Source organism: Neofelis nebulosa, chromosome 3 (genome assembly GCF_028018385.1).
Source record: "Neofelis nebulosa isolate mNeoNeb1 chromosome 3, mNeoNeb1.pri, whole genome shotgun sequence".
In the NCBI taxonomy this organism is placed as follows: Eukaryota; Metazoa; Chordata; class Mammalia; order Carnivora; family Felidae; genus Neofelis; species Neofelis nebulosa.
The window spans coordinates 188646378-188663167 of record NC_080784.1 but is presented as its reverse complement, the minus strand read 5'-3'; the positions used below and the strand labels follow the sequence as shown (position 1 = coordinate 188663167).

Genomic DNA, 16790 nt, shown 5'->3' with positions numbered 1-16790 from the left:
GAGAGAGGAGCAGGAATCGGTTAAGCAGATACTTGAGGAAAGAGTTCTCTGGGCAGAGAGAAGAGCTAAAACAAAGTCCTTAGAGTAGACACATGCCCCAAGGCTTAAGGAACCCCAAGAAGGTGGTAGGGCTGAAGGATATCAGTAAGGGACAGGGTATTAAGACTGGACATCAGAGGATAACAGGCTACAGGCTATCACAAGCCTCATAAGCCATGATAAGGACTGGGCTCACACTCAGTGCCCAGTGAGAGTTGCTGCAGGGTTTGGGTGGAAGAGTGGCAAGATCTACCTTTATTTTTCACTTTAATTTTTTTAATGTTTTATTTATTTTTGAGAGAGACAGAGCATGAGTGGGGGTGGGGCAGAGAGAGAGGGAGACACAGAATCCAAAGCAGCCTCCAGGCTCTGAGCTGTCAGCACGAAGCCCGACTCGGGGCTCGCACCCACGAACTGTGAGATCATGACCTGAGCCGTAGTCTGACACTTACCCACCTGAGCCACCCAGGTGCCCCATTTTTTATTTTAATAGGATTATTCAAGTTGCAGTGTTGAGAAGAGGTTCTCAATGTCAAGGTTTGAAGCAGGAAGAACTGCTGTGAGTTGGGATGTATGAAAAAGAAATAACCAGAGACAAATTTGCCATTTAAAGATGTGGAAAAACTGAGAGGAAAGTAAGTTATAGGGAGGATGGTGGGAAGATTAGGATCTCAGTAATGGACATATTAAAATCAAAACGACTGCTTGAGATTCATTCCTCACTTTTTTTTTTTTTTCTGTGTGGAGGGACTTCTAGTTTCTATCATTCCACAGCAGTAAGTTATTTAACAGATTGATTTAGAGAAAACAAGTGGACACATGCTCAATCAGCTTAGCCAGCTCTTTTACTCTCTTATTCTGCAGGGTGGGGGAAAATGCATTCTTTAACTCTGCAATGCAAATTTTAAAAAGTCAAGCCCTAGTGGGGGTGTCTATGTCTATTAAGCAATTGTGTTTGATTAGGTGAGTAAACTTAAATCTTTAGTGAAGTGTTAGTAAGTCTTATTTGCTATAATTCCATAGATGCTTTCTTCAAAGAGCTTTGTATGGAATGAAAGTCATCATTTGAATTTCCATATGATAGTCCTCGTGTCAATCTGACAATCCTTTTTGAATACTGGGGGTGGGAAAAGAATGGTATTATTTCTCTTCTTCGATCTAAAGATTTAAAAAAATGAATAGAGAGTGAATTTTACACTAAAGATTATTATTAAGAGGCAACCTTCACATCCAAGTCTTCTCAATTTTGAAGGTAAAATTGTATTTGACCTTTAACTAAAGATCAATTCCACTGGGTAACCAATTTGGACTGATTCCACTGGAGATCACCTAAGAGTATTCTGGCATTGTAAATGGCCATTAAAAGCCATCAGTGCTATAATTCTTCTAGAAACAGATAGTTATGTGAGAGTCATATGATGGTTATTGCTTTATGATTTAGATATTATTTAATGAACAGTTGGAAATATCTATCAAGTCTAACTTGACACAAGAGGACAGAGAGGACCTCCATCTCAGCCAGGACTACTTGGGAAAAATGCTGTAATTTCCAAAAGCATACCCTTCAAACTGACAATAATAGCATATTATCCATTTGCTTTACATCTTTCACTTAAAATTATCAAAACAGTTTGCAGTACTTGACTTCAGTCTTATGTGTTAACTAGAGTCATAGCTGTAAGTCATTGGGACCGCCCATCACTATCAGCACAGGTCATGATAGGTGAGGGGTTTTAACCCGTTTTGTGCCATTTGGGCAGCATTTTGAAACCTTCTCAGAATAATACTTTTACATATATAGAAGCCCAAGGTAAGAACCATATTGAAACATACTGTCCTCTTTCAAGGGTACCCACTTTTCGCATTTCGCTTAAACATTGTACCTATTCACAGGTTTGAAGACATTTCTTTTTCAAAGAGAATAACATTATTTTATTAGATTCTTACCATTGGCTTATCAAATTTTCACTTCATGTATGTTGCTCATAAAGTGTTACACAATTCACCTTCGCTGTGAATATGTTATGGCTGATATAAACCCATAACTTTTTGATTGTTTGGAATTCTTCTTAGTCTTATTGATCCAACCCCCTATAAAGCAATGTTACTGGAAGTTTATAATTTACATAGAACATAATTGTGTTTTATAGCTTCCTCCAAATATATGCACATTTACAACTATTTTCATATTTAACCCATATTTCTTGAGCAAAGTCTCCTGGACCCAATCACTCTTCAAGGTGCTAGGAATTCAGTTCTGAATCAGATAAAGTTAGCGAAAACAAGGGAAAGAAAATAAAGAAACAAAGAAATAAAGGAAGGAAGGGAAGAGAAGAGAGAGAGAAAGAGAAAGGTGAGGGAAAGAAAGGGAAGGAAATAGAATGTTAAATGAGGCGTAATGAAGGAATAAGAACTGACAGTAGCTGAGAATGAGAGAGGTGGTCAGGAAAGGGCTTTTTGAGAAAATGACTTTTGAACAGAGAATTTGCTATACCAACCCTCAAAAATAATGTATTGTTTACAAAAAGCAAATTAGCTTGAACCCAGTGTGATCACGTTCACAAGCAAGGACCTAGGGTTCTGCCTTAGACTAGAAAGAAGTCACGTCCTGCATCTGTCATTCCCAACGAGGGTAACTTCAGAGATGTCTATTGCAGAGACATGTCTGGCAGGGTTGAAGCAGGGGCTGCCATGTTCTCAGACTAGACATATAAAGGTGAACCTGGACCATAAATCGGTAGTCTCCCCAGAAGCATTTGACTTGAAGATATTTCTCCGGGATTTCAGCCATGCAGAAAGGACTTGAAATATGATTACTTGGTTTTCCTCTCTTCTTAGTTCACTTTGTACCAAAACATCAGCTACATCAGAGGTAAGGGCCATGTTCCCTCAGAAATGTGTAGGGAAGAATGTCTTCTGGCTTCTTCTTGCTTCGGGTGACTTGCTGGCAACCCTTGGCATGTGGCTGTGACACTTCAATGTCTATCGTGTTGTTACACGATGTCCTCTCCTCATGCGTCTGTGTCTTCACGTGGTCTTCTTATAAGAACACCAGCCCACTTTACTCCAGTATATCCTCACGTTGACAAATTACATCTCAAGTGACCCTATTTGCAAATAGGGTCACATTTGGAGGTCCTAGGAGTCGGGATTTCGATACATATTTTGGGGGAAATAGAATTCAACCTACAATAGTCATTTCTGGAGTTCATACAAAAATTTGAAGTACTTAGAAATCAGACAGAGTACCAACAGTATAGGCTAAGAATTTAGTTGGCTAACTATTTTAACTTTGGCATTACTATTTGTTGTATTGTTGATCTTAGGAGGGTCACTAAAATGTCTAGACTCAGTTTTCTCATCTACAAAATGGTGTGTTCACCTACTTTGCAGAACTGTGGTAAAAACAGAAATAATATAAATACATTGCGAGCACATAGAAGCTCAAATCCTTGTTCAATTGTTCTCATAAAATATTTTTGTCATTCAAATACGAATTGTAAGACTAAATAGAAAGGTATGGCAAGTTATCCATCCTTAGGAAAAATTCGGGGTCTTGAGTCAGAATTTTTACTTAAGTTAAAGCAAGAAATAGATGTATTTTCCTATTTCAAGTTCAGAACTCCATACTAAAATGTATCCTGATACACTTCCACAACAAGTTGAATTGAATCAAACCCATTAATGACATTAAAAGTCCAAGAATCACTCATTTTTTTTAAATTAGTGGTTGACATCAAAGATAATAGTCATTAGAGTTGCCAAAATGAGATCTATTTTCCAAAGAACTACTTGTCTTGAAGTTAAAGCCATGGCCTATAATTAAGAGCATACTCTTCAGCAAGCCTTGTGCTGACTATCTAATATAAATTATGTCCATTTCTGGTAGTCTATCATAGCTGTTTATAAAATCTATAAAGCACATAGCATCGATATAGCATATCACAATTTATAATTATATGTTTAAGTTTGTGTTTACTTGTCCACTGTCTGTTTTACATACTAGATCTTAAGCCTCTAGAGAAATAGGGACTGTGTCTCAACCCTCTAGCACATTGACTGTCACACAGAAAGGGCTCAATAAATATCAATTTAATGAATAAATGGATTGGTGAGTTTATTGACGAATAAAAACATTATTACTCTCTCTCCAGACATTCTCATTTGATAGATTTGCCTTCAGCAAAGCCAACACAGTAAGCTGTATATTTATTTACTTGTCCATTACATAGAAGTACTAGATAAATCCATGGAATTTTGTTGGCAGAATACTTTAAAATCCAGTAACAACATATTTTGGACATTAAGTATGGCATGATACTTTTTATAATTCTTCTATATACAAGGAAAGGTAGGCATCAGAGCTTTGGAGATGGAATACAGAGAAAGCAGGAAAGAAAACAGACACAAGATCCACAAAAACAGGATATAGCCAAAGAAAGTGAAAATGAGTAAGAAAAAGTCAAACAATATATAGGTGAAAGTGAGGGGCAAACAGAACCAAAGTGTGAAAAAAGATCAGACTAACATCAATATATAAATAAGCCAGGTTAGAAAACTTATGTGACATTTCACATTTTTATAATTTGGCCCAAAGTGACATGTTCTACCTTATTTTCCATTGCTCAGCTTGTTGATTAATATCCCCGGTAAATTTCTACCTCGCAGTGCTTGCTTCTGTCCTCCACTCTGCCAAGAATACTTCCACCTGCCTATCATTAGATTTCTCCTTGTATTCATTAAGGTTCTAATTTCTCTGGTACAGACTTCCCATTATATCTGTGTAAGAAGCGGAGACTCAGGATTAAGGAGACGACGTAAGTTCACACAGTTGGTGAAGCACGAGGGCTAGGGCACAGAAGGGTTGTTTCCATAGCATCACAAGGTCTATGATTTGTAGCATCCTAGCATCTTTTGCTCCAAGGTTTTAAATAGAGTACGTTATCCATCACCTGTGCCAGACAATGCATACCTGGGTCAACATAAGAAACAAGAAAAGTTAGTGGAAATCCATTAGATTATAGTTACCAGCAAATGAGAGGCAAACAAAGAGCTGTCTGCTCTATTTATGTCTTCCCAAGTATGCTGAACGAAGTCGATGGAAGAAAACTCCAAAGCAGTTGGTTAACACAAAAATAGCCTAAAAGTGCATAATATGTGATAATTCATAATGTAAAAGGATACATTTGCAGGGTATGCAAAAATATTGGATGATTAAATTCCTATTCAACTACGAAGTGATTTGCAAAATAGTATGAAAAGCATAATCTTGGGGTGATTTTCTTTTTTCCTTAAATACTCCACATAACCCCATTGATTTTAAAATGTAAAACTTTCCTGTTAAGGGAAATTCCTGTTAAGGGAAATTCCTGTTAAAGGAAAGCATACCCATGGGCATCTCAGAGAACATTCAGCAGTATTTTTAATTTAAAGAGTAGTACAGTTACACAATATAAAATCAGTATCCATTGGTTATTAAAATGTTCCGTTCCGATTTGATGTTTATAGAACTTGGTCGGCATTTTTCATTTACTTTATTTGAAGATCTGAATAGGTGACTATAAACTATAGGAACTTGTTTAGGAAGTACATCTTAGCATAATAAGTTAAATTTAATGAGTTGCCAATAAGGATATTTTTTTTGTCTCCCATGTAATTGAAGTGCCCTAGTTTCATAAATGGCTTAGAAAATAATAAAGCAGAACATTTTTATGACTTGACATTTAAGAAAAAAAAATCTGTTTCTCTAGAAAATAGGAATAAGAGGATTAAGGGGAATATTATAGGAAACAAAAAGAGATTTCCTGATAATTTTGTTCTCTAAGACATAAAAGAAAACTTCACTATACAAATATTTCTCCTTCACTTAAAGTTCTTTGGGTTGGAAAACACCTCAGAATACATACATAACTATATATAGTCTCTCTCCTCATTTGCATGTATATACATACATATGCTATGTATTCTATATTACATGTAAGTATATATAAATAGCATATATAAAAATTAAAACCACATATATAAATAAAATATTTCTATATGTGTTCCTCTTTCTCATTTTTAATATATAGAATCAAGTTAATCATTATTGGAATACCTCCTCTGAGGGCAAAAAATTCATCATTTCCTGATGTTGCTTATAGACACTTCCATCTACTCATTTATACCTCCATTTATTTGATAAGCATTTATCAGTATCTGTTATTGGGTACTTCAGATAAAACACACACACACACACACACACACACACACACACAACAACAACAACAACTTACAGTTCCTGTCTTCAAGGAAAACAGAGCTACTATGGGAAGGCATATATAACAATGTGAATGCAGGGCACCTGAATGGCTCAGTCAGTTAAACATCTGACTCCTGATTTTGACTCAGGTCATGATCTCATGGGTCATGGGATTGATCCCCAGGTCGGGCTCTGTGCTGACGGCACAGGGTCTGCTTGGGATTCTCTCTCTCTCTTTCTGCCTGCACCCCCCCGCCCCGCCCCATACTTTCTCTCTCTCTCTCTCTCTCTCTCTCTCTCTCTCTCTCTCTCAAAATAAATAAATAACATTACAAAAATGTGAATGCAATAATATATATTATTTGAGAAAAATGCTACTGAAGTAGAGAGAATACAGTTGGAGGTGGAGTAGACAAAATAGAATCTTGTAAGGAAAGCTCACCTTCTGGAAGAATCTCAAAAGATGACATAATAGACCAAGTAGGCTTTTCAGGGAAAAGTCTTGGAGTCTTGGCACTGTGTGGGGCATGACAATTGCAAGGCCTGCCCCATGATTTGAATTTAAAATAAAACGCTTAAATATAGGTGAAGTTAAATGATTAAAAACAAAGAATGAGCAAACATATTGTCAGGTAAGTGTAAATATCAAGTAAACAGAGTTCACACAATTAATAGTCAAATAAAGTTCAAGGCAAAAAAGCATTTTACAAGCCAAAATAGGTCTTTACAGAAATGATGAATTACTGTACTACAAATTCACAATAATATAAATATGTGATACTTAATAAAGTTGTCTCAACATTTGTATGAGAGGTTAAAATACATGAATGTGAGTTAACGTACTTACCTGTGTCTTTGACAGATCTTGCTAGCAAAAGTTAATCTGGATACGAAAGTCATGAATTTGTACTATAGACTGTATATACTACGTATTATTCTGTTATATATTAATTGATATTATAGTTATATAATTCTTTATATATTACTATATATTATTTTATCATATGATGGAGTTATTATTTTATTGTATAATACGATAGAATTAAAAAAAATTTTTTTAATGCTTATTTTTGAGAGAGAGAGAGAAAGAGAGACAGAGCATGAGCAGGGGAAGAGCAGAGAGAGAAGAAGACCCAGAATCTGAAACAGGCTCCAGGCTCTGAGCTGTCAGCACAGGGCCTGATGTGGGGCTCGAACTCATAAACTGTGAGATCATGACCTGAGCCGGAGCCGGATGCTCAACCGACTGAGCCACCCAGGCACCCCTAATATGATAGTATTTTTATGTCATATGATAGAATTACATACCACACATTCTAACCTACAAAGAGAAAATATACCTTGTTAAGCACCACAGATCTTTTATAAACTGAACAAAAATTAAGAAAAAACAATTCAACAAATTTCAGAAGTTAGTTAATGGGTCATATTACCTGAAAATAATACAATGAAACTAGGTATTATTAAGAAAAGTTTATCTTTATAAAAAATGCTTGGAAAATAAACAAAAATATCATAAGGAACTTTGAGGTCAAAGCAGAAATTAAATTTGTCATAGCATTTATATAGAATACAATGTGAGAGTACCACATGTTACATTAATGGAATACAGCCAAATCTCCACCTAGATGAGAATTTATGACTCTAAATGCACATATTTTATGCAAGAAATACTAGGTGTGAGAGAATTCAACATGCAACTCAAGTATTCACAACAAACTAAAACAAACATTAAATGAGTAAAGCAGGATAAAGGAATTAAAAATAAGAAATACAAACAGAAACGCATGAATTAGAAACCCAAAAGGTAGCAGAATGGAAACATAAATATAAAGATGATTAAAAAAATAGTCAAACTTGGCAATGTCAATTGAAAGAGAGGAAATAAACTTGGAAGAAATCACAACTATGAAACATTATGAATAAAAGAGGATTAGATTAAAATTATAGGCAGTATTATTTTTAATGTAAAATCACTATGAATTAAAAATTGGAAACATTGGGGGCACCTGGGTGGCTTGGTTGGTTAAGCGTCCGACTTCGGCTCGGGTCATGATCTCACGGCCAGTGAGTTCGAGCCCCGCGTCGGGCTCTGTGCTGACCGCTCAGAGCCTATAGCCTGTTTCAGATTCTGTGTCTCCCTCTCCCTCTGACCCTCCCCTGTTCATACTCTGTCCCTCTCTGTCTCAAAAATAAATAAACGTTAAAAAAAATTGGAAACTTGTCGTAGAATGTAAAAATACATTAATTATCAAAAGTAACTTAAGACAGGAAAATCACATGAAGACATCTAACAAGTGTACAGTTTAAAAAGACAAACCAAACATATCTCCACAAAATGTGGCCAGGGAAGTATGATTCAGATGAATTTGTGGGAAAGATACGTCAGGATCATTCTTATGCTATTTAGACTGATTCAGAACATAGAAAATAGTTTATGAAGTGGAGAAAAGATTGATCCCCAAACCCTCAAAATACCATGCTGCAACCTTGTTTAGGATTACAGGTGTGAAAATCTTCAGGGAAACACCATCAATTTTGGCCTCATATAATGTTAAAGATGTAATATAAGATGATGAAATGGACTGGGTCTAAAAAATTCAAGGGCTTATCTTACACCGCTTACATTGTATTGCTTCTATTACATTGTTCATATAATATTACATTGCTTGTATTAATATATCATATGCATGTATAATCAGTTGTTCAAAAATATTTTGAAAGTTGCTCAAAACACTTTGATAAAAATTAAATGTTCACTTATGAACATTTTGAATACAGACTACTTTTTATACAATAAAGAAGCATTTTATTAAATAGTGAAACAACATAAAGAGAAATGGATGCACAGATATTGGCAAAGAAGAAAAAAAATAATTATGTATTAATGATATTATATCCCTAGACAAATGAATAGAATCAAGTGAAAAACAATTACCAACAGATTGAAATGCTTTTAGAATGATTAGAGGGGTGCCTGGGGGGCTCAGTTGGTTGAGCGTCCGACCTCAGCTCAGGTCATGATCTCACGGTTTGTGGGTTTGAGCCCCACATCGGGCTCTGTGCTGACACCTCAGAGCCTGGAGTCTGCTTCGAATTCAGTGTCTCCCTCTCTCTCTGCCCCTCCCCCGCTCATGCTCTGTCTCTTGCTCTCTCAAAAACAAATAAACATGAAAAAAAAAATTTAAAGTATTATGGGAATAATTTAGTGGTAAGGTACATTTTTGTTTTGTGATTTCAATGTGACTGCACCACACTCAATATTTAAATCTGTTTATTTACATTTCCAAGAGAATCTCATCCTTTCAATTTCTTAAATTCTACATAATTCTAGTTGATTCCACTTCATTTGCTTTCTTTTCCTATTAATCCTCTATCTCATTAGAAAGCTATGTTACAACATCAACCTTTTTGCCTGCTCTTTTATTCTTTGCACCTGATCTTAATTACAACGTGGTCCTTCCTAAAGGGTTCCATTTTCGTAAGTGGCAGGTGCTGTCAAACACTCCTGCAGAAGATCTCAAGGTATGAATTCAGTATCCAACTCACTCCAACACGCTTCGTATGACCTCTATGTGTTCATCTCCATAAAGAAAAAAAAGGAAACAAAATAAAACCTAAACCTGCTACTTCAAAACACATGCCATCTGGCTAAATCATTCTATACTCCTCTTCCTGGTTATCATCCACAAACATCTGGGTTAATCCTCTTATTCAACTACAGACTTTGGCCCTTAGTTCACAATGCCTTTCCATCTGAAATCCTACTGTGGTCCAGGGTGACTTTTACGCGACAGAGAGAATGCATCCAATATTGGCCAAAAGCCACAACATGGCTATTACTTGGACTTCCTCCTCTTCAGGGAAAACCTTCTCTCCGAAATAAATAACTCAGCGCCTTCACTCTCTCTCCTTGACCTCCCATTCTTTCAGCTCCTGAGCACAACTCTTGTTAGATCTCTTCTTCTACCTAGCTGGAGCACCCAAGTCTGTGACTGTAACCGGCTGTACATTCAAATCACCCTGGGAGCATGAAGAAAGTGTGGATGCCTTTTGTCCCATCAAAGATCAATTGTTTCAGAATCTCTGAACTTTGCTATTAAGCAGCCTAAGTACGGTGCAGGCAGGTTAAAGAACCACTGCCCTGGGGTTCTTCTGTCTTCACTTCCATTTCTCTTTTCACTGTCTTCCCTATCCAGCTTGGATTCCAACTGCCATCATTTAAATTTGCTCATTTGTCAGTAACTCCCTCTTCTGGGTCCCTTTTGTTGTTCCCACCTGGCAAAGTTTAACCCCCATTGAAAACTAATGCCCTGAGCTTTTTAAACACTGCTCGAGGGAACACACACAATCTTGCACACTGGTATCATCACTAATTTGTAGTCACCAATATACATAGCTGCTCTGTGGTCTTACTGTGTCCACAATAAGCTCTTTTTTCCCCCTTTTCTCTTTGGCACTGTGATAAACCATCTCCATTTTTTTTTTCAAATCTCTAACCCCATCACCTCACTCATCTTTCATGGATGTCCTTAAATGACAACTTGACAGTAAGAACAGAATCCTTTATATGGAAACTCCTGAACTACCACAACCTCAATAATATGCTTCTGTACAAGATTGCCTCTTTCCTTCTATTGCAATGTAAGAAGTGTCCTTCTTCCTATCCAAGGCTCGCCTCTCAACTTGTTTCCAGAGTCCCTCTGGCTCCTTTTCAAAGGTTTTGCTTTGAAACTTATCCATAGATAATTTGTCTAAGGGAACAGTTGCAGCTTGGATTTGACTATGGCTCCTCACTAATTGCCTGAATGACCAATAAGCATTTGACCTAATATCTTCATACTCTTTTTTACCTGTAAAATGGGGGATAGAAATATTCTTATTGCATAGAGTGGTGGTGAGAATCGAAAAAGTTAATATTTATAGACGTTGGAAGAATAAGGACAATAACAGTAGTTGATAAACTATCCCCTCATTCCTATATACTTAATTTCTATGACCATATTCACTTCTTCTAATCAGAATCTACACACACTCTTTAGAAAAAAAATATCATCTTCACGTTCTCCTTCAGTAACCAGCATATTTTTCTCTTCGCATTCACAGCCAAACATATCAGAAAAGTCTGAATTTTGTCTCCACATCTGTTTCTCCTTTTCACTCCACAACCTTCTGAAATCTGGATTCAACTTCCCCCACTCTGCTGAACCTGCTCTTGTCAATGTCAGCAATGATGGCCTTGTAGTTAAATCCAATAAATAATTTCCAGGCCTTATCTACCTGAACACTTGGCAGAGTTTGACACTATTGACTGCTCCTTCTTTCTTGAAATGCCCTCTTCTTATGACTTATCTCTTACTGCACTCTCCTTGTTTGCCTTATACTTCTCTGACCGTTTCATTTTCGTCTCTTTTGTGAGCTTCTCTTTCTCCTTGGTCTACCCTTTCATTATTGGCAATCTTCAGAATTCTGCCCTAAGCCCTTTTACCTTCTTATTTTAAAAAATCCCCCAGCTAATATTTTCTGCGTCCAGGGCATCAATTTCCATCTATAACATGATGGATCCCACCCTATCAATCTCCAGCTCAGAGGAGGAAATGCAGGGCAATGTTTAAGAACATGAATTCTAGAGATTGTAGACCTATGTTCAAGGTTTGTATTCATACTCTGCTAGTTACTACACATGCGATGGAGAAATCACTTCACTTGTCTAAGCTTCGGATCAGTTCTTTGTAAAATAACGATATGAACTATTTTCTTTATACACTGTATGATAAAACAGGTATACATTGCTTAGGAGACTTGTTTATGTAAAAAAAAAATTTAATATATTTTATCTATTGCTGATTACCTCTACCTTTAGATCTTTCTATTAGCCTGTATGACAGCTGGCTATTTGGCACAACCATTTGATTGCCCATGAAGTCCCCGAATGCCAAATCTTAATATATTTTCCCTAGCCCCCTTCTCTTTGTATATTAGGTGACATAGTGACCCAATAAGAAGTTAATTCCCAACACTAATCCTCTTATTTGATATCTTTTTCATATCTGTGCATTTGTAGTTATGTCACCCTTTCAATTTCTAATACAGTTTATTTTTTCTCCTTTTTCTTTTGATGAATCCTCCCAGAGATTTATTTGTCTTCAAAGAACCAACTTTTATGTGTTTCAAAATAATTTTATAATTGTTTTGCATTTATTGATTCTGTTCTTAAGTTTATTGTGTCCTTTCTTTTTTTGTCAAAGTTTCTATTCCATATTCTTTAGTTTCACACTTAACTCATTAATATTCAGCTCTTCTTTTTTTAACATGAGAACAAGTAAATTGCCTTCTAAATAAGTTTTTTTGTAAATTTTAAAAAATGTTTATGTATTTTTGAGAGAGGGATGGAGGGCGAGTGGGGGAGGAACAGAGAGAGACAGGGAGATAAGAATCCGAGGCAGGCTCCAGGCTCCATGCTGTCAGCCCAGAGCCCAATGTAGGGCTTGAACTCACGAACCATGAGATCACAACCTGAGCTGAAGTTGGACACTTAACCAACTGAGCCATCCAGGCACCCCTCTAAATAAGTTTTAATAGTTTTGTCATTTAGTCATAACAGTATCAGAATAATACATGAATTATTTATGGGTGTGTGTGTGTGTGTGTCTAATATATTTTTTTCATTTAGTGGCCTTATATTGACCATAGTTTGAAATTTGTTAAATCCTACATTATTATCCTGTATATAATTTTTATAAATGCTTTATATGTTTGCAAAGAGTTCATATCCTCTTATTCTTGGGTGCAGGACTCCATAGAAGCTTATTATCTCTAGATTAATAATTTTGTTCAAATTTTCTACATTTTTATTTATTACCTTTCTCAGATTAATTTGTCAAAAATTGAGAAATGTTAAATTTGCCACAAGGATGAAGGATTTATTAACTTTTATCAGTAACTTTATCAGCATTATATTTATTCTGAGATAGTTTTATTTGGAGCATATGAATATATCATTATTAGAGATCCTGATATATTGAGCCTCTTATCATTATGTGATAACAATTTACATTCCTAAAAGTATTTTAAGGATATATTTTTATTTTAAGATATATTTTAAGATATATTATATTATATTTTAAGATATATTTTTCTCCTATTAAAATATTATGTCAGCTTGCTTTTGGTATTTGTTTTGCATATCTTTTCCATCATTTTACTTTAAGCCTTCCCATGTCTTTTATTTTACGCGTTGTCTCTATAAACACAATATAGTTCAAATTAAAATCTCTGTTTCATGATAAGTATAATACATGTATCTTTGTGATTATGATATATTATGTCTGTTTCTACTCTTCTTAATTTTTGTTTTTCTTTTACCATCTTTCTTACTATTTTAAAATTTGAGTTCATATTTTCTTTTTTTATAACTTTATCTTTTATCATTCAAATTTATTTTTAGAAAGTCCAAACTAAAATAATGTCTTAATTTCCTTCATAACAATTTAACAGCCATGGGACCCAATAAACTGATCATTCCCCTAACTTGCATAATTTGTGCATGTCATGTTTTAGTTTCACTTTCCCTCCTCCTTCAATATATTCTTTAAAATTTTATTTAATCCAGTTTCTTGTGTTGACTTCTCTGTTTTATTCATTGGCACATGGTTATTTTACACTCTTCTTGAAAGATAAATTTTGCTGGCTATACCATTCTAAATTAACAGTTTACCTTGCCACTTAAAAATTTTTTTTAATGTTTATTTATTTTTGACAGCGGGAGACAGAGCATAAGCAGGGGAGGGGCAGAGAGAGAGAGGGAGACATAGACTCTGAAGCAGCTTCCAGGCTCTGAGCTGTCAGCACAGAGCCCAATGCGGGGCTCGAACTCCCAGACCACGAGATCATGACCTGAGCCAAAGTCAGATGCTCAACCAACTGAGCCACCCAGGCACCCCTACCTTGACACTTTAAAGATATCTTACAACTACCTTCTGGCTTCCAATGATGTTCTAATTATTCATTTGTCAGTCATCTGTTCTTTCTCTTTGGCTGCATTTTAATTATTTAAATTATTTTTATTTTATGGTTATAAAAGAATTATATTCTACTTTTTAAGTTGAAGATAATTTAATGTAGGAGTCACTAGAATAAAGAATAAAAGATGGATCACCACGATGGACAATGGATCTGGAATCAGAAGTCCAGGATTTGGGTCCCTGCTATGTCATTTCTTAGCTGTGTGATGTTGAACAAATCACAAAACCTCCTTACATCCCAGAATCCCCCTTGTTCAAGGGAACAATATCACCCTTAAACAATTGTCAAGAGAACTGAATGAGACAGATGCAGAAACAAGGAACTCCGTGCCTAGTTCAGAGAAGTACTCAAGAGATTATGCCAAGTCAAGAAAAGTCCACTTATTATAAACCTCTAATTTGGATTGAGAGTTGTGCACTGTTCATGAGCTGTTAGAGTTGTCAAAGTCCAGGGAAGCAGTCTGATAAAGTTATATAAGTCAATCACCCAAAATAGCTAACATTGTTGAACACTTACAATGTCTCTTAGACCGTTTTTAAAGGTTTTTCATTGTCTTTATTCTTCTGTAATTTTACTGCAATTTGTTTCAGTTTCAATTTTATGTTTATCTTGTTTGAGGAGTAGGATGTTTCCTGGATTTGTGGATCTATATTTTCATCAATCCTGAAAAAAACTATTACGACTTTCAATATTGTCTCTCTTCTATTCTCCTCTTCTGGAACTGACTTACATACATGCTAAAACTACTTGTATTATCCTTTATATCTTGTAGCCTCTCATTCATACTTCTGACTTTTTTTTTTTTTTTTTTTTCTTTTTGGGCCCCTCTGGTTCCTATCAACCATTTTTGGATATATATTCTAGTTCACTAATTCTCTCTTCAACTCTAATCATTCTTTTTAATTTAGTCAATTGAAGTTTTTATTTCAACCACTATATGTTTAGTTTTAGAAGTTATGGAGTTAAAAATACATGTATCCAGGGACGGCTGGGTGGCTCAGTAGATTAAGCATCTGACTTTGGCTCCAGTCATGATCTCAGGATTTGTGAGTTCAAGCCCCACCCTTGTCAGGCTGTGTGCTGACAGCTCAGAGCCTGGAGCCTGCTTCAGATTCTGTTTCCCTCTCCCTCTGTCCCTCTCCTACTCACACTCTGTCTCTCTCTCTTTCTCTCTCTCAAAAATAAATAAATGTTTTAAAAATTAAAAAATATATCTGTTCATTTCTAATAAACTTTTAATTGAGAAATTTAAGACTGAAGTGTGTAGCTTATGTCTGAAGTGCATGCACTTCTATATTCAGTGCCTGAAATTTCCAACAGCTGCAGGGATTTTTAGTTTAATTTCTTGTTTTTGTCTTTCTGCTGATGCTCAGACATAAGGGATTGCTTTCTTTTGTTGAGTTATGTGTTTGTGGTTTGAACGTAATCGGTGACAGACCTATGAGCGTAAATTAAAAGCTGGAAAGTATTGGGGCTAAAGAGCCAATGAAATTCAGAAATCTGGGAGCATTTCAGCCCTTTCTGAGGACCTAGGCTCAGCACTAGGAGCTGAAGTCCCTCTTCCCAACGTCTTAAAATCTCCTGATGGCATTACTGCTATCGCTGATTCCTCAGGGGATCAAAATCACTCATCTTCCAGCAGCTGATTTCCTCCTGGTCTTTTAGCCTTAGCCTCGTCTTCAGTCCCAATTTACACATGCTCTTTGTTTCTTTGTAGCTTCCTTCCTTAGTTCCTTGATTTCTGTGTTTCTGTCTTTCTTTTTAATAAGAAGAAATGGAGAATTTTGGAACTGTCTCTCCTCCTGAAAAACTACAGATGCCTCAAATACATTCATTGCAGGCTTTAGTTGTTTTTGCTGCGTTCTGACTCTTCCTTAATCCCCAGATCCAACCAACTATGTATTTATATCAATTCATCTTCCAAACAAATGAACAAACAAAAAGTCAAAAGCCATGAACCTCTGACATCTACCGTTTCTCCCCTTACGTACTGCCCATATTCCTGTAAAGATTACCACCATCTCCCACCTGGATTGTTTTAACAGTCCCCTAATTTACTTCCTGTTTCCAATCTGGTTTACATCCAATCCATTTTCTTCCATGCAATTAGAGTCCTCTTACTAAAGTGCAAGTCTAAACATATATATTTACTACTTAAAACCATCTAACATCCTCTCTTTCAGACACAAGTTTTTCATGGTTTTCTCCTGCGGTCCCAGATTAAATGACCGTTGCTTACATTCTGATGTTATTTCTTATCAGCACGCCCCCTGCCTCTCACATTCTATACTACATTCAATATAAACCCTTCATCTTGTTTTCTTCTATTATGCATTCACTCTCTTCCCTTTTGACCTCTGGGTAAGCTATCCCCTCTTCCTGATACCGTCCTCCTTACAGATCACTAACCCCATCTCAGTTTCCCATTGCTGGTTAATTGCTCCCCTGAATAGACTCTATTCATCTTCCATGGCCGAACTTAGTC

The 16790-nt window shown here is 36.0% G+C and overlaps 1 long non-coding RNA gene across 1 annotated transcript; it reads right to left on the bottom strand.

Annotated features, from left to right (window-relative positions):
• Positions 1-895: 895 nt before the first annotated feature.
• Positions 896-16525, bottom strand: LOC131506230 (uncharacterized). The gene is made up of 3 exons (XR_009258812.1): positions 16364-16525; positions 4650-5011; positions 896-1156 (listed from the first exon to the last, which is right to left on the bottom strand). It is a non-coding gene; the product is annotated as an uncharacterized LOC131506230 (long non-coding RNA).
• Between the last annotated feature and the right edge of the window lie 265 nt (positions 16526-16790).